Source organism: Bactrocera tryoni, chromosome 5, assembly GCF_016617805.1.
Source record: "Bactrocera tryoni isolate S06 chromosome 5, CSIRO_BtryS06_freeze2, whole genome shotgun sequence".
Classification (NCBI taxonomy): domain Eukaryota; kingdom Metazoa; phylum Arthropoda; class Insecta; order Diptera; family Tephritidae; genus Bactrocera; species Bactrocera tryoni.
Genome location: NC_052503.1, coordinates 78,050,179 through 78,068,863, shown reverse-complemented (window position 1 = coordinate 78,068,863; position 18,685 = coordinate 78,050,179). Strand labels below are relative to the sequence as shown.

The 18,685-nt window shown below is 36.3% G+C and overlaps 1 protein-coding gene across 2 annotated transcripts in view; it reads right to left on the bottom strand.

The window, feature by feature from the left end:
• Positions 1 to 3,754, bottom strand: part of LOC120777423 (cysteine-rich motor neuron 1 protein) — a 179,081-nt gene extending 175,327 nt beyond the window's left edge. For both annotated transcript variants that reach the window (XM_040108727.1, XM_040108728.1), the window contains exon 1: positions 3,641 to 3,754. The gene's annotated coding sequence lies outside the window, so the exon portion shown is untranslated. The remainder of the gene's footprint in view (positions 1 to 3,640) is intronic.
• Positions 3,755 to 18,685: the final 14,931 nt, after the last annotated feature.

The following is an 18,685-nucleotide window of genomic DNA, read 5'->3' as shown; positions in this document are numbered from 1 at the left end:
CATCTGCAAATATATTGGCAGTAATTATGGATAATATGTGTGCGAATACGTATAAATACATATATGTTTAAAGGGCAACAGGCACAAGAGTAAATTGTATACATAGGTAACTATGGTGTTATGGAAATTATAAGTCTATGTCGCTAATGACGCTCCCATCATAGCTACGAGACTGCTATTCATACATTATGTATGTATGTATATATACATGTAAGTATGTGTATGATAATGCTCAAAGCACATTGAAATATTTATAAGCATCTATACACGCACTCACACAAGAACTCAAATATCAAATTAGCAACCTTTTGCTATAACTAAATTATTCCACGCAAATATTTATGTATGGGAAGCAATGTATTAGTGTAGGTGTAACTTCATTAACTATTAATATACATATGTAGGTGCTAGTCTATCGGGAGTCAAAATATGTATACAGTTATGCATAACGGTGTAACGTGGCTGGCTGGTTAGTTTATTTGATGCTTGCATAATTTTTGCGCAATTTCACTATACCTATACATATTATATATGTATGTGTGTATATGTAAGTATCCACCAGTGGTGTGGGTATATAAATGTGTGCAAACTTAATGAATATTCATGGAATTTCCTCAATTTTAGTTACATTTTGTCTAACACTTATGTAAATAAAACTTATAATGATTCACAAATACATGAACCTGTGGAAAATTCCAAAAACAGTTTCGCTTGTGCAATGAAATAGTTATGCAAAAATACATAATTATGAGTTTGTGTTAGGTTCCCTCAGGTCATGCATTACTATATATGGAATTAAATGTAAAAAGAAGAAAAAAAATAAACTTAGGTCACTTTTTTGTCTTGTTCTATGCTAAATCTGGTTAAAATATCTTGCATAATAAACAATTTTTAGTACAAAAACTCGATTTTTTGCATCGGTTTGTATGACTTTGTACTAAATGTATGTTTTTGTACTAAAAAATTGTTTATTAGGCAATCCGATCTCGATAATTTCTTCAGATATTATAGCGCTGTTTTAAGCTGTAATCTGTGCCAAATTTTGTCAAGATATTTTGCCAAATAAAAAAGTTTTCCATACAAGAACTTGATTTTTATTCGTGGCCATGTTTGATAACTATAGGCTATAGTGGTCCGTTCTGAACAATATCAACGCAGATTGTAGGATTGTCTTAAGTGAATATCCACGCCGCAATTCGTGAAGATATCTCGTCATATAAAAAAGTTATCAATACAAGGACGGGATTTTGATCGGTCAATTTGTGTGACAGCTATATGCTATAGTGAATCGATTTCAGCGGTTCCGATATATGAGCAGACCTTTGGTAGGAAAAGAACGCGCAAAATTTTCAGATAAGTACTTATCTCAAAAAATGAGAGACTAATAGGTGAATTGAAAAATCTCCGGCCTGACACATAGATGATGCTACTAGAACTAAATCCATTTGATTTTTAGTTAGCCCTAATGTTCAAAAGCCCGGTGTATAAATTTGACAGCTGTCGGATTATTAGTTTGTGAATTATATCATTTTGAGGGAAGCAACTTTTGTAATTGTGAAAAAACTGATAAAAAGAAATTTCGCCTGATGATAAAAGATTGCTTTTTGGATGGAAAATATACAGTACATCATTCCACTCCGAAGTCTAATCGACAGTTGTCCGAGTGGAGTGTATACCATGAACCCGATGCAAAGGGTTGGAAAACACAACAGTCGAATGCCAACGTTATGGCGTCTGTATTTTGGGAGACGCCGGGAATATTTTTATTGACTATCCTGAAAAAGGAAGGACCATCAACAGCGACCGCGCCGTGTCATAACTCAATGGAAACGATGACAAATATCCAAAAATTTGGCTTTGAATTGCTACCGTATCCAACGAATTAAACAGATCTGGCCTCCAGCGCTTATTTCCTGTTTCCAAACCTCATAAGAATGCTCGCTGAGAAGAAATTTTCGTTGAATGAAGAGTTGATCGCCGAAGCTGAGGACTACTTTGAACCAAAAGAGAAATTGTACCCAAACATGCTATCGAAAGATTGGAGTGTCATTATAAGTAGTGTTTGACCCTTGAAGGGAACTGTGTTGAAAAACAAATAAATAATTTTCCTCGAAATAATGTGTTTGACCTATTAGTGCAGAGGCATTCAATTTTACACTTTGGATGATATAAGAACTTTATAGGAGCAGAGACCACAAATGGACGATGGGCTTGACCCCGCTCACATTTCGGTGAAAAGCCATATCTCAGTACCTACTCGATCAATAACGACCAAATTTGGTATATAATGTTACCTTGACATGCCTGTGTTCCTGCGCGAAAACAAACGAAAACAAACGAAATCGGATCGCAACCACGCCTACTTCCCATATAGCAAGTTTCAATAGAAACTCAGTTTTGTGATGTTTGACTTCACTTCAGCCAAGCCTCAAACCCATATGACCAAAATGTGATAAAAACTTCGTTTAGTGGTTTTTGACTTCGCTATAGCCGAATCGCAAACCAACAAAATTAAATGAAATTAACATTTCGGGTCGAAACCATAACACAATTTTAAATTTTACATATGTTTCGCGTTCCGAAATGCAAATCAATCACAAATGAATGGAATAAAACTATTTGCTTTTATGGCTAAAAAGTCTCCAAATCGGACAAAAACTATTCAACTCTTCCAAATACCGAATATGTGGATCAAAGTTCTAAATGTGAACTTTTTATCGAAAATATTAATTAATTGAGAAAAAATCCTGGACTAATAATACTAAGAGTTGAATTGGTTCAATAATTTTCTTAGCTCGATATACCTAATAGAAAGATCTTCGAACTTGCCAGTCGATTGGCCAACAAGATCCTATGATAACACACCGTGAGACATTTTCCTGTGGACTTATGTAAAGTTTAAAGTCTATACGGACAATCCCGCTTCGCTTCAGGCTTTAGAGAAAAATATCAAGTGTGGGATTCGCCAATTCGCCAGTTACTAGTCAAAATGCTCGAACGAATCATCGAAAATTGGACTCGATGAATGGACTATCCGCGGCGAACATTTGTTAGAGATAATCTCTGGCTTATTTGTTTCAATTCATTTATTTCCTTAATCTAATCTGAATTGTGCACTGAATGCGTTTCTCTAGCCAAAAAAAAATTAAATTCTACGAAACTATTGATTTAACATACATACTAAAGAAACTTCAGAACCAAAAATTATAATAAAATTTTAATTAAATTTATTACTTAAACTTTCTCTAATAAAATTCCAGCATGCAGATTTTTGCTCAAATCCTTCATACCTCATATTCAACTAAAAATTCTACATAAATCAGTGCACAAGCGCAAATACCTTAAAATATATTTTATTATAACCGGAATTTTACGGTATTTAACATTCAGAAAATATATGAAAATTTCATAATTAAATGTGAATTTCATATTACGTCAAGCAGAAACCCAAACCGGCTAACCAACCAACCAGTCAGCCAACCAACCAAAAGGAGCCATTCAACTCCAGAGCGACTAAGTCGCAAGGCTTACGCAGTTGCATATTGAGATATATTTATATATATGCTATATACATATGTGTGTAACTACCATTATAATCATTCATGCGTATATACATATCAAAATTTACATGCTTACATACCTCTTTCCGCCTACAGTCTCATTTGGCAAGCGCATTTCTCGCTTGCTGTCGGCTGTCGTCGTCACATATGAATGCCAAAAATGCTGCATATTTTTGTGTATTTGTGTTAGTAGTTGCAACTGTAAAATAAGATTTATATGCATGTAATTAAATTTTGAAAATATCTAAAGCAGAAGCGTGTAAGCTAACTTTTGTAGAAGTAATTTACATGCGTTTTTCATAACATAGAGTGCGGGTGTGTGTGTGTGTGGGTATATTCGTGTATGTTTGAGTGAGCTGTGCGGGCAGACTTAATATGACATCCACATATAGTTGAAATATATGGAAACTCTATTAGTCATGCATACAAATGAGTATAATGACAAAAAATTATATGAAAATGTGCTCGGCTGCACTTGACTAAGCTGCAAAAAGGATATTTATGAAATTTATGCAAAGGAGTTAGGAATGAGATATTTTCTGGCACAAAATTATTTTCATGAACGGAATTAATCAAAACATTAATTAACGGTAGTTAGTAAAAAAATATTGCGATCGGTTCGAAAACTACGATGGCGATATAACTCATCGGCAGTTACAATGCTCTCCATGCATGTGGATCTGGAATTCACAACGTCAATCATGTACAAAGTGACCTGTTTGCGGTACTCTTTTTGAAGAATTCAGCTTTATCGTGACAAGTTGAGCAAGAACACGTTTCATACCAAAAATATCCACCGAAATCATTGAACGGCATCAGGAGAGGTGTCGAGCTCTCTTGACTAAATCACACGACCTTCTCAGATATATTTGTCTACTAAAATTTCGGCAATATTTTGTATTTTTTAAGTCTGGTATGAAAACTTTCACCTTCGGTATGGATGGAATGCATCTACGGTCCATCGTTTCTAGAACGGTGCCCATCCACAGGCCTGGAAGCATCGCAATCACTTCCTTTGTCCACGGTAGTTAGAGATGGTCTTTACAGTCAAAAATCCTCACCCCATTGAGTTAGCTTACAACATCGAAATTTTGCTCAGGCTTGCCCGGGTCTCTACTCTTACGAAGAGCGCATGCAGTAGTTTCAGCTTTCCGTAATCTATATCTCCTGAGTAATTTTAACAATGAGTGGCACGATTAAATGAATCTTGCCAATATCGCTGGCTGTCGCTTTTTTCCTCTAACGTTTAGCCGGTCCCGCTATTTCGGTTCCAGCGGACCACTGTTTTTTGGCTATAATTCCTTCCTCCATCTGCTTTGCAGGTCTCGGATGCATGGATGCGAAATGCGGTCGTACGTTCGGCATTCCCCTGTTTTTGTCGGAGTCTGGAGCAAAGAAGAGGCGCTATAACGAAGTTATTGTGATCTTTAAAGCCTCTGCTCTCTGGTCAATGTCTCTATAGTGCCCAAATATGTAATTACTCAGAGTACTGAATACCATACTAAGCAGCTTAGTACAAGTCTCAATGGGATTGGTATATATGTATTAAAATCAATTTCATTACACTTTGCCACTAACACAACAGTGACTAGTTCCGCGTTGTTGCCAGTTTACTAAGCACTTCAATTCTAATGAAATTTCAATTCGCTTGTAATAAACTGCAACTTACAATTTGCAAACTAGTTGCGTGCAACACGAATGCACGCACGCACGCATTGTTGCAGCTTATAGCAATTTCGTTGTGGCAGTTCAGCGCTGTCGTGTGGCTTGCTATTTGTCACGTCTAAGCACGTAGCGTAGGTATTACAGGTGGTGCTAAAGAAAGTGGTAGATGTGGCTAAATCAGGCGAATTGTGATACACTTAAATGCTACAAAGGTATACAAATGCAACTAAAAAGCAATGCAACAAAAGTAAGAATTATGTTGAAGATTGAGATGGTGTGTGCATGTTCTTCATAGCAGTTATATGCCTAGAAGAATGAATGACTTTTTGAAAGACTATAGCACGGAAGTGAAGCCAAGTAAGCGAATCGCATAAATAATTCGTATAAATCACATAAACTGATATAAAAATATATTAAAGACATACATTTTAAGCACTTTGATTACATTTTTTTACAACTGGTATACGTCGTATAAAACATAAAAGTAAGAACCTTTTAATACAGTTATAGCACTTCTATTAGATTTTCGTCAAAACTGGTATAAGTCTTATAAACTGGTAGAAAAACTTAAGCAGAATAGCAAGCCTTTATACTACTTGATTTAAACATTTGAAACATCAACTGGCATAAATCACAAACAAATCCCTTAAATTGGTATAAATGAAAGGGGATTGCAAAAAATATGCACACACAAGTTTAAATACATATTCATAACACTAATCATAGATATATATATAAATTTATTTACAGCACCTTTATTAGATTTTCGTCCCAACTGGTATAAGTCATATAAACTGGTATAAAAATTAGATATAATAATCATCATATAATTTTATTCAACTATTTGTAATACCAACTGGCATAAATCACTAAAAAATCACATAAACTAGTATAAATAAATGACTATTGCATAGTAAATCACATAAACTGGCATAAACAAATAAAGGTTGAATAGAAAACACTTAGTAACGCAGCCAGTTGCCCCACATTAAGTAGATATTCGTAACGATTGGCATAAATAGCATAAACTGCTAAAAAGAAATTAGGTTTGAAAATCGAGAATTATACAAGTTTAATTAGATATTCGTAACATTAACTCGTATAAATAAGCGAATCTAATCTAATCTAATACCAGCCATTAAAACATAAACATTCGTAACAACTGGTATAAAATGCATAAACTGGTATAAATAAATTAATTTTTAAAAAAAAGCGCTTATACAGGTTTAATTACGTGTCCGTGCCAAAAACTGGCACAAATCTCAAAAACTGGTTTAACCACATATATCAAGCCCAATTAGCATTTACATCACGTTAATTTTGTGAACATATACACTCTCTTCATAAGCCTTATTATATACGTATTTTCCCGTAGTTCCTAGGTGGAACATAGGACCTCAAATATGGCGTTATTGCCATATTTATAATTCGCAAAATCAACTGGTATAAAATTCATAAGGGTTAAAACCAAGCGCTTCTACAAATCTAATAATATATTTTTACCAAAAGCTGGTATATTAAGAACATTAGTATTTATACCACTTAAATTTGATCTCTAAACATGCTTTAACATTGCATTCGGAGGCATGATTGCCATATTTACCAGCCAGTTATAGCGTAATCATTCGAAATGACTGGTATAAAAATTAAAAACTGGTATAAACAAAAAAACGTTCAAACGAAACAAGTTGTATAAAAAATTTAAATAGACATTTGTACCAAAAACTGGCATAAATTCCAAAAACTGATATAACCGAATACATCACCTACATACGTTCGTATCTGATCTTAAAATCTGATTTAATAAACTGTTATTTTCATAGCATACATCTCGGCGCCAATTATTTTTGAGCTTTAAGTCTATGACAACTTTTAAATTTAGACTAAAATCTAATCGGACAAGACACACAATTCGTTTGTTCTTGAAAAAAGCAAACTTTTGACAGTGCCACAAATAACAACACATTATTCCTTTTTTAATAGCCGTCATCGGTGAAATCTGTACAGCTTAGTTATGTGCTTTCTTTCAACGAAGTGGCTTGGATCAATAAGAGCCACACTTTTTTCTCCAATTGTATAACGCACACTTTATCTCACCTCTACCATAGTTACTCTTCAGCATTTGGGTCACCTGACTTATACCTTTGTATTGTTATCTTATAAACCATTAAAATTTCTTTAACTACTTATGTATGCTAGTTAGACGAAAATTTATTACCTCAGGTATGCTTTTGTCTGCAAACAAAGCTATAGAAATTTTACGGTTAACTACATACATACTTACATATCTACAACTAGGTGCTGTGAAAGCGTACAGACAGAAGCCTAGTGGAAAAACAACAGATAAGAACTAGAAATGTCAGGCAGACGACGACGATTGTCATTGGAGTCGTGACGAAGTAGGCGAAAATGAAATGAAAGTGCCAAAAAAGATAAAATCTTTGGAAGAGTAGTCGGACTTGCAGCGCATAAAGCATACTAAGTATGAGTATTTCATGAACTACTCATAAGTAGGCGAGTCAAAACAGCTACTAGGACGAAGAAGTTTCAGGAAACGGCAAAAACTGAAAACAAGGCGCAGCACTGCATTTATTGCGATAAAAAATATTTAAGCATTTCAAATGCCATTGCAGGCGCACCGAGCAAAGTTGTGATGAGTGCAATGATTGCTTGAATAACTGGCGGCCTTGGTCCGTGGGTGGGTGGACAACTGCAGCACGGAGATAGTAGAACTCGGGCTCACGTATACATATTGTCTTCTAACAAGCTTTTATTATTAAATTTTACTGCTCACACATTTCCATAGCAATGCACCGAGATGCGAGTTGGACAGCCAGCAAAGTTGGCAGGCAGTCGGAATGACAACAATACGCTGACAGCTGAATACAGCAGACTTGTTGGTAAGAAATTGAAAGAAAAGGTAAAATGTCTGAGAAGTCCTTGCGCCGAACTGTGAGCTGTCTTTCGTATTGTTTGCGAGTAATTTTACTGCACCTGCAGATAAGAAATTCTATGCTGCGTAGGCAGTTAGTTGGTGTAATCAGATGTAAATAATTGCTTCTTTATGAACTCTGGTGCAAAGATAAAAGGCGAATTGAGGAAGTTTAAAAGGTTCGAATTAATTTCGGAAGTTGGGTATAACTAAGGTAAACCCCGACGGCAAGCGACGACAGAATCACCAGCACTATAAGAGGAAACTCTGCTAGACCCATGAAGAACAGCAACAGCTAGGAAGACAAAGGCCGACAGCCGGTTAGCGGCCAAAGTCGTGGAATGCCACGATGATAAAAATCCTCCGGCGAGAAATGGAAGAGAGTGGCGGTTGCATCTCCTTAGTCTTCCTGGAGGTAAACAGTGGGCATCCCAGCCCATTTTCAAGGTGTGAGAGTGTCGGATGGCACCATAGGCTTCATAAGCTCATTAGATGTGCCGATGTGCGTTCGACTGTCCTTTATAAGGAGGCAGTCTTTCGGGTGGGAGAGGTTTAAAAGGGAGCCAGGCCAGGAAGGGAGTGACCCGAGTCTTTCAGACATAGCGGATTCGGGAGGCGGCTCGTCAATTGGCGACTCCGTTCTTAGTCTCGAGCAGCTGTTTGGGGAGGCTAGGATCGTCTGAAGGTTGAGATTCCTCCAGATTAACTTCCAATATGCGAAGGCGGCCTCCGCCAATTTACTGATTCGTCTAAAACAAGACGTAGCTGATGTTATTTGATAAAGTCTAACACAGGTTCCTAAAATAATATGTATCGAAGTATAATCTTAGAAACGTATTTGATATGAAGCCGGTTCGTCCTAAGAAGCGCCGAACACGTAACACACTTTGAGATATTCTTTACTACCTATAAGACCAATAAAACTATTTGGAGTTATAAAATTATTTTCTTTCCTGATTTTATTAACTCCTCAAAATGCAAGTGTACCACTCTTTTAAGCTTTTTCAGCTGCAAATTTAACCAGCATGAGCATGCCACAATTTCTAATCCTCTTACAGAGAAAAATCCAGCGCACCACCTATAACCCACATACCCCTAATACCTTTTAATGATTCCAACGCACTAAAACTCAAACTCACACAGCAACCGAAACATATTTGCTGGCTCAAAGTAGCATGTCAACCCTGAACCATGAAAATACCGTGAACTACCATGAGAGAGTGAATGCTAGTGCATATTTTATAAATGTGAAGCATACTTTTTGGCGCACAGCAATGCGGTTGGCAACAGCTCACAATGAAATATGATGACCGTCGAACGCAAAATGTGAGCGCTGCCAGACAGCATTTGTGTCATCTATCATACAAAAACGGCGAAAGTGCGCTTATGCAATGGAGCTTAGAGACAAAATTTATTTATATGGGTGTGTGTATATGTGTTTAGGGCACTTAGAAGTGTATGTACGCTGCAGCGACATCGATTTAAGTTGGGAAATGCCAAAAGCAAGCGCCTAACTACATGCAGCTATGGCATAGTGTGAGTCGCCTGGTCTCCAGTTTACCTACCCCTGTTTAGTTTTAACGTCGCATTTTTGGTTTGCATGTCGAAATTTTTTCAGTCTACATTTACATTTTTGAAATTCACCAGTTACTCGGTGCATATAAATTGTGAATGCAACAAGCTTTGCATACATATTTGCTACCACCAGGCATCGCTTTAGATTTATAAATTTCTATATATTTTGCATGCAACGACAACTTCCCTGCATGGTATGCTTTACTATCCTCAACTATTTTCTACTATGAAATGCTGTGCACTACTGTGTGCGTGTTTGTGTATGTGTTTGCTGCATTAGTTTGGCAGCTCAGGTGCATGTTGCTGTTGCATAATTTATTGGTTAGTTGCAGCGGTTGGCTCACGGGCCCACAAGTCTTTGTAATTGTGGTTGTACGCAGGACATCACCACATAATACCAATACACATACACACATTCATATGTAAGCGCATAGTGCATCGTTGGCAGAACATTATTAATGGCTTTGATGCGTTGGTGGCTTGATTGAATTATGTAGTGAGCAAATTAAATTTATATTTGAAAATAATATGCTTTAAAGTAGACTGTGGAGCAGCAAAAACCAAAATATGTGGTAATATCAGCTGCAAGAGCGCTTGAAATATTGAGTGCTGCCTCGAAAGTAATAAATTTAATGACACCACGTTCAAGTTTTTGTTGTTGTAATGGAGATAGTTTAAGCTTTACAACTTTTAAAGTTTCCAAAATTTTTCACTTTTTTTCGATCCACTGCATATTACAAATATTTCGGTATTAAAACGAAATTGAAGAATAAATATGAACACTAAACAGGAAAAGCTTCAGTTTTCGACATACACCGACGTGTCCTAGTTAGGGATTTTGATTTGTTATAGGCACACGTCGGACATGCTCGACGCCAGACCGATGTCCTATTTCTTTTTTTCTATGTCCGGCATATAACACGTGTCCAATTTAAACCATTCGTTGTGTCGGATTATGCCGACGTGTCCGCGAAAGGGTTAAGCACATCTGATTTTATACCCATTACGTCTGTTATGATTGTCTATGAGAGCTGCCAAAGTTTAGTTTCTGTTGACAGAGCACTGTTTACTAGAGTACCACGGAAAAATTCGAATCGAACGATCTTAGCGACCAGCTGGGCAACCGGTACAGCCTTTTATTTTAACAACATTTTAAGACTAATTCAGAGAAAAGTGAAATGAAAGCCGAGATATTCTAAAAAATAAATGATATTCACGCTTAACCTCCTAGCTATGCTATGTCTCAAGCGTACAATAAATGAAATTATGTCCATTCTCGCAACAAATTTTGCATTGCTGCTCCCACTTTGGGAGCTTTCAAAATTTCAAATAAATAAAAAAAATGATATACACATTTACCTCATTAACGTTTCCATATCATTATTTGCTTAGAACTAGCCTACTCAACGCATTACGTGCTAACAAATTCCGCTATTTATTTAGAAAATAGAAAAAATCCACAAATCCGCCCATAAATGAAATGAGCTACGTGCCACATTCCATTATTTTTTATTCATATTAAGTCTGCATCATGTGTATATACATATTTGCATTGAAATTAATTATAATTTTAATTATTTCGTTTAAATTGTGCGCTCATTGCCGGGCCCCCGCAAGCCATTGCGGGTTGCAGGCGTGTGGTAGGTGTCTAGAGTGGATTGCGTGTCTGCTTCGGTTAGCCAACACTCGGACGTGAGTTTTTATAAACGTTTGCACTTTTCATGTTAATACTTTTAATAAGCTGAACACATAGTGCAATTTAATTATGAAATGCCTGTTGGGTAAATAGGGTACAGGGTGACACAAGCGATAATTGTTTTGTTATTTGTGGCGTTCTCAAGCGTTGGGCATCTCTGTGACGTCGTTGTGGCGAATGTTGCGAAAACATCCTTACACGATCAAATTGGCACAAGAACTAAAGCCACTTCAACACCAGAATGATCGTTCGTGAATTGGGCTGAGCAAAAACTTGAAAATGAGTCGGCAAGCGCGTCTTAATAAATTCATTCATTGATGCTTTGTGTGGGAAGTGTCGCCGTCTTGTTAAAACCAAAATTGGAGATCATAAGCTTCAATTCTGGTATCAAATTTTGCTGAAAAGACAGCATTCCCGTCTCAATAATCTAGTTTGTACCCTTCTGTACAGAGGCTTATCTTCTTGTTTCTGTCCAACTCACCTCTTTCTCACTCTTCTTCTCTGGAAGGAAAGGTAATATTCCGGACCAAACTTAAGTTCAATTCGGTAGGATTTCGATTTTCGGTCAAGGAGTGCCCAACCTCGCTAACAATAGCATCGACTGTCTTTGGGATAAGACTGGTATGGGTGCCAGGCCACAGCGGCATCGCAAGAAATTGTAAAGTTGATGAGATAGAAACCTAGACCCGCCATCAGTACAATGGAAGCGGGTCGGAGCTCCCGAATCCTCTTGTGTTCGACTACAAGATAGCTGGACCTCGCGGGATCTCGGTCAGCGCTGGGCCACCATCGGTACATGCGCTGTTGCAAAAACGTTTTAATCAAAAATCGATCGCACGAGATCTAGTAATCTCTTTGTCCTCAGTAAGGCTAGCAACTACCTAGGACATTAGCCAATTGGGTTCCATAATGTAAGGCTGGGATTTTTACCAGACGCCATTGGCAGAAGATGTATGGAAGATGAGGTGGAGGCAACTCAACACTTCCTTCTTGACTGTCCCGCGTTTGGGAGGACTTCAGCATTTAGAAGTGCATACCTACAGACATCCCACCGAACTGGCGTGACCTAACCCTAACCCTCACCTACTCAATCCATACCCACAATCAAAAAAAAAAGAGTTTGAGCTAAACAAGTGCGGCTCGCTTTATACAAACCCGAAACTCAAAAAATCAAAATTCATCTTTACAACCACTTAGCGAAGCACCCGTTACACTTACAACTAAATGAAAATATCTATTTACACTCATATTAAAGCGGAAATGTTTTTGGTTTATATGTTTATGTATTTGCATGCTTGTAATTGTGTAAATATAGCAGAAATGCCGCACGTACTTGGCATTATTTGCATTTACAACGAGCTTTGCATTTTCATTTTCATTTAAATATACATGAATTGACACCTTCACCCGCTTTCCAACAGCCTGCACACACAGGCACTAACAAAAACGTACACATATACGCACACGCACATAACTCATATATATTATATATATGTAAGTTGCTTATTAATTTACACCACTGTACGTGTCCTGCTCACGCTGTCAGCACAATTTTGATTGAGTGCATTTATTTTTATTATTTGTTTATTAATTTTAATTAGTTGGGCTTAACGCTACTATGTGGATAATGTGTTGCGTGAAGTGTATGTGTGGGTTTGGGCCTTGCCGCAGCTGCTGGTTATGCGTGTAATGAGTAAATTAAATTGGCCATTGCATATGCATAGGCGCCAATTATTCGTGTTTTGGGCATATTCCTCTTATTTGCAGTCAAATTTTATTTATTAAATTTAATTACACACAAATATGTGTCATAAATTCTACGCTGTATAATTAAAAGCCACAAGCTGTCAGATTGTAATTGAAATAACTCGTTGCTAATGCCGAAATTCCACACCAAAGCCGCATATTGCTTACGCTCGAACATTTGATCTGCCATTGAGACATTTCACTTGCCTTTTTCGCAAGAAATAAATTATTCTGCTGCATTTCCAATTACGATAAGTATAATTCATGAGCACAAATATTTTAATCGAATTGTTTCACATGCTTAATTAGTTGATTTGCATGCAAATTGGCCCGTAAAATATAAAGTAATTGAATGCGCCCTAATGTATGCCAACAATTTGGCTAATGAAGATTAATTAATGCACAAATGTCGTAGAAAATTTGACTGCTGCGTTATTGCTTTAGGTGGCATATGCAAATTTTGAAATAAACTTTTTTGTATTGAATAAATAATAATTACAGAAATTGAGAATGAATAGAGCAAATAAATAATAATCAAATAAACTGATTGACACAATTTAGTTTTAAGTTAAAGCACTAGAGGAGGGAGTATGTTAAAAATGACTTGAATTTAGCACAAAAAATGACAATTTTAAAATATGTGGAAAAAGATATTGAGATGGTATCTAAATTTTGATTGGTCAGTTAATATGGCAGCTACATGATAAAGGCGTCCAATCTGAAATTTTTTTTCGAAGCTAATACTGTTAGATCAGGAAATAACCCGTGCCAAATTTCGTCAAGATATCTCATCAAATCAAAAAGTTCCATACAAGGGCTTGATTTTTGTTGGTCAGTTTTATGACAGCTATATGCCACAGTAGTTCGATGTGACTAATTTCTTCGAGGATTATACATTTAGCTGGGTTAATGAGTCATGCAAATTTTGGAGAAGATTTCTTATCAAATATAAAGGTTTTCCATACCAGAATTTGATTTGGGTCGTTAAGTTTGTATGGCAACTATAGTAGTCCGATCGGATTAATTTCTTCGAGAATTATATAATTGGCAGGGTCAATGATCCACACCAAATTTTGTGAAGACATCTGATCAAATAAAAAAGTTTTCCATACAATAACTTGATTTTTATTAGTCTGTTTGTAGGACAGCTATATGCTATAATAGTCCGATCGGAAAAATTTCTTCGAAAATTACATAGTTAGTTGGCTAGTACAATGAGCCATGCCGAATTTCATGAAGGTATCTCGTCAAATAAAAAAGTTTTCCATACAAGGGCTTGATTTTTATTGGCCAGTTTGTATGACAGCCATATGCTATAAATGCCCGATCTGAACAATTTCATCAGCGATTGTAGCGCTGCCTAAGATAATAATTTTGTCTAAGTTTTGTGAAGATATCTTGTCAAATAACAAGTTTTTCATATGAAAAAGAAAAATTACGCCTAAAACGCTGCAACGTTAACTAAGTTTAATTTATTTCACAACTAAATGACAATTGTCTACCTTTTTTATGTCTTACAATGCCTCAGCGCACAACTCGCTTGCTTTCTCTCAGGAGAGAAATGTCACAATTTCATCCTAAATGCACACATACACACAATTTCACAGTAAAATGCAGCTTAGGTTTCCCTTTTAATTGTCAGCTTCTGCGCTATTTAGCATAGCTTTTTTGTTTTTCTCAACTAAGCTCTCCGACAGCGCTTGCTACGCAAGTCCCTAGGCGCTTTTTAAACTTTTTATGCGCCAGCGATTTTTCTTTAATTCGCCTAAATGTAGACTACCTTTTTTGTATGACATGCAAATGAACTTGAATTACACCCAAGTTAGTTTAGCTGAGCGAAATGTAATTTTTGACGACACAGTAATTTGCTGCAGAAATGTAAGTGACCTTAACTGGGAATTGCTTGAAAAGCAAGCGAGCGTTAAAGCGTAAAATTATAGAATTATAAAAGGTATATAAACACGTTTTTTGTAGTATAGTTTTGGGGTCGTATATAAACATAAAAAAATTTTAATAAACCAGAAATTGTGTGAAAGAGAATTGAAGCTAGGATGCTTTTTCATTTCTTATCTAAACCTTTCTTTATGTTTCTGTTTATATCGCTCTCTCTTTCACTATCATACTATTTGACCCTTTTAGTACTTTTCATTTCCAGCATATTTTTTATTTAACCGCAAACTTTTTCTTCAGATTAAATGTTATTATATTTTCCTTTAATTTTTTCACACACACTTGCGCTTTCGATATGATAAATTAAATAAATTTCAATCTTTGTCTCTATTGCTGACTCAAGGTTTTTCCCTTTTTCACTTCAACCCTGTTCGTAGTCCTACCAGCTCTCTTCTTATTTCAATAACTTTTCGATAACAGCTCTGTCTGACTTTCTACCTTAAGTTTCCCTTTAGTTTGGGTTATATATTTCTCAAGCATCAAGCCTGAAATTCTTCTCCAAGCCACTGGACACATAGTTTCTAAAATTATGCCTCGTACATTGCTGTGTTGCAATTATCGAATGGTTTCCCCCGCTTTTTTTCTCTCTCTTTCTCTATCGTAGTTTCTCTTATTTTCTCTTCATCGATGTCCTAGTAATATCAGCCTTCTCTCTTACAATGTCCTTCCGATAACAACTCTGTCTGAAGTTCTACCTAACAAAAACAGCTCTAGTTCTCCTTTCACTTACGTTATATACATACTTCTCAAAAGTCAAAGTGTTACCATAGCCTCTGATTGCATAGTTTCCGAAAAAAAACTCAATGATTTGGCGCTCTGCTCTTTTAACCTAATTCTCTTTCTCAGTGCACGATTCTCAATTGTTTATTATCGATAGGGCTTTATATTGAAGCTCTTTCAGTTTTTCCTTAATGTCTCCCATTCTTCATACATTTTTTTTTACTTTCTGTATTACTTTTCTTCAATTTTCACATCTTTCTCTCTCTACTTTTTGTCTTTCACCTTCCCTAACTCTCACTACTGTACTTTCTCTCTCTTTCTCTCTGTAAAGCTAGACAAATTTTGTGTTTCCCTTTCGCCGCCACGCTCTCTCTTTCCTTTTTGGTGCTTTTTCTACCAAACTCTCTTCTTTAAATATACTACTATCATTTTCTACTGTCAATATGACACCATCATTGTAGCTCTTTTCGCTTTTTCTTAATTTCTGCTATTCCTTATATCTTTTTCTATATTCTTCTTTCAAGTAGAGCATATCTCATACCAACTTTCAACCTGTGATAAAAAAAATAAACTTCTACCGATAATGTGTTCCATGCATTATTCCAAAGGGCTATAGCCTCCCCATTATACACATTTCCATTCATGGATCCACATTGTTTGCATACTTTGCGGCATTGCATTTAACCATTTTATTTCTGCAACAATTTTTAATATAAACTATTCTGTCACAGCCTGCACACAAGTATGTTGCACAAAAGTTCTCGCCCACAACAGCCGCAGCCCGCTGCAACTCGTATTCCCCAATTACCACTAGATCGAAATTGCCCGGAAGAAGACAGATACGAGAGTAGCGGCAAACTTAGACAGGCACACTATAAAATGCTTTATGGTCACGACAATGCCGCAAATAATACGTGTTGCTTGTAAAAGACCAACTTTGCTTTACTTTGTCTCAGCAGGCTGAAACAAAACAATAGTGGCAAAAAGAGCACGAAATATATAACAACACATGCAACTAAGTCGCCTGTACGCCTGCGCATATGCAACGAAAATGTTGCAGTCTACTTTTAGTAGCATACATGTAGGCGAGCATACTTAAATGTCATTGCTTGTGCTTTTGGCGCCAACTTTTTTTTGGCTGGCATACCAGCAACGCTGGGGATTGGTGGTAAACTTGCTGCTTTCTAGCTTGTCTACTGCGCAGTGCGAGACTGTAGCCGTTTGACAGTGTTGCAGCAGGCTCTTGCTCGTTCATCGGCTTTCAAACTTTTCATATTGTATGCAAATGTCCTATGCAAAATGATAAGCCGACAAAATATTTTACATGTGTGTGCGTGTGTGGGCGGAGAAGTAAAATATTTGACTTTTCTATATAAATAAGAAATATGCAGCCTCTAGCTTTTATAGCAGACGCTTTTTAGTAGGCTGTGCGTTATTCATGTTTTACTGTTTGTGAGCAAACAAATGCTTTTCAAACTAAAATTACTTTTGCTTATCTTGGCAAATAATTGCATGTCAGTAGGCGATGGCAATTTAAAATATTTGATGCTTCATTACAGTTCTAAAAATTTTCATATGCAGGCAAGCAAGTAAAAGTATTTGAGGTCAATAATAAAAGAGTTTACATTAATTTTAAAGGACTTTTGGTGTTATAGTTCTAGTGTTACGTTTTAAGATCGAAAGTAGAATGAGAAGAAAAGTTTAGAACCTAATAATAAGCGCCGTCCCGAATTACGGGTAAATTTTAATTTTTTAATAAAATCGAAAATGGGACATACCAACATTTTCAAATTTCACTTAATACCCAAAACATTTCCATGGAAATGTTGCGTAAAAGCACCGCACAACGTTTGTAGGCTTGCTTATACGATATACAATGTATGTATATTGGCAGTTTTTGTTGTTGCAATTTTTGCGCAAAGCGACAAATGCTTTATTTCCTACAAAAAATGAACTAAAATTAATGGCAATTATTTACAAAATCCGCCACTAAAGTGGCATAAAAGTTTGGTTGAGTGAGTATCCGAGTGTTTTGGGCGAAATGGCTTTGGCGAAAGCGCTAAAGCGCTGCCCGAGCTGGTAGTACTTTATGTTTTTTTATTATAACAGTGCTTTGTGTCCCAAATTAATTAGCCTTAAATCAAGGCAAATCCGCTTATCGCCAACACTTTAGCCTTTTACGCCGAATTTATCACAACCGCAATTCGGTTGAGTGAAGCAAAAATGTGGATTTATATAGTGGCTTATATGTTATGTAAGGCTTGTGTGCCCGCTTGTGTGGCATACTGTTACGTACAGTTTAACCACAAGGCTACCTTCCGGCATTTTGGATTTATTGCTTGGCACTGTATTAAACTGCAGTCAATGAACTTTCAGGCGAGCATCAGGAGCGCCAATTGGCAACTAATGATATTGCGAGTAATTAATTAGGTATTTCATTAGTAAAAGTATTTATTCTTTTATTTTTCTATTACATTTCAAGTTGTGGTAAGTTGTTATATAAAGTTTTAGCATATGATCAAATCTGAACCGGACTTGTCATACATATATGTAAGTATATATTTTTATAATATGAAATGGTAATAATGGAATAAAAATGGTACATTCAGTTTGCATAAAGGCTGTAACATACAGAAAGAAACAAAGATCCAATAAAATATATTTTCTTAGGTAAAAGAGCAGAATGAAAAACTGAGTTAACATGGTCTGTTCCTCTATCCGTACAAATTAGTCCCTCAGGTTTTAAGATATCGCTTCGAAATTTTGCACGTGTTCTTTTTTTCTGATGATGCTGCTAATATGTCGGAACCGTCGGTATCATTCCACTAAAACATATAGCTG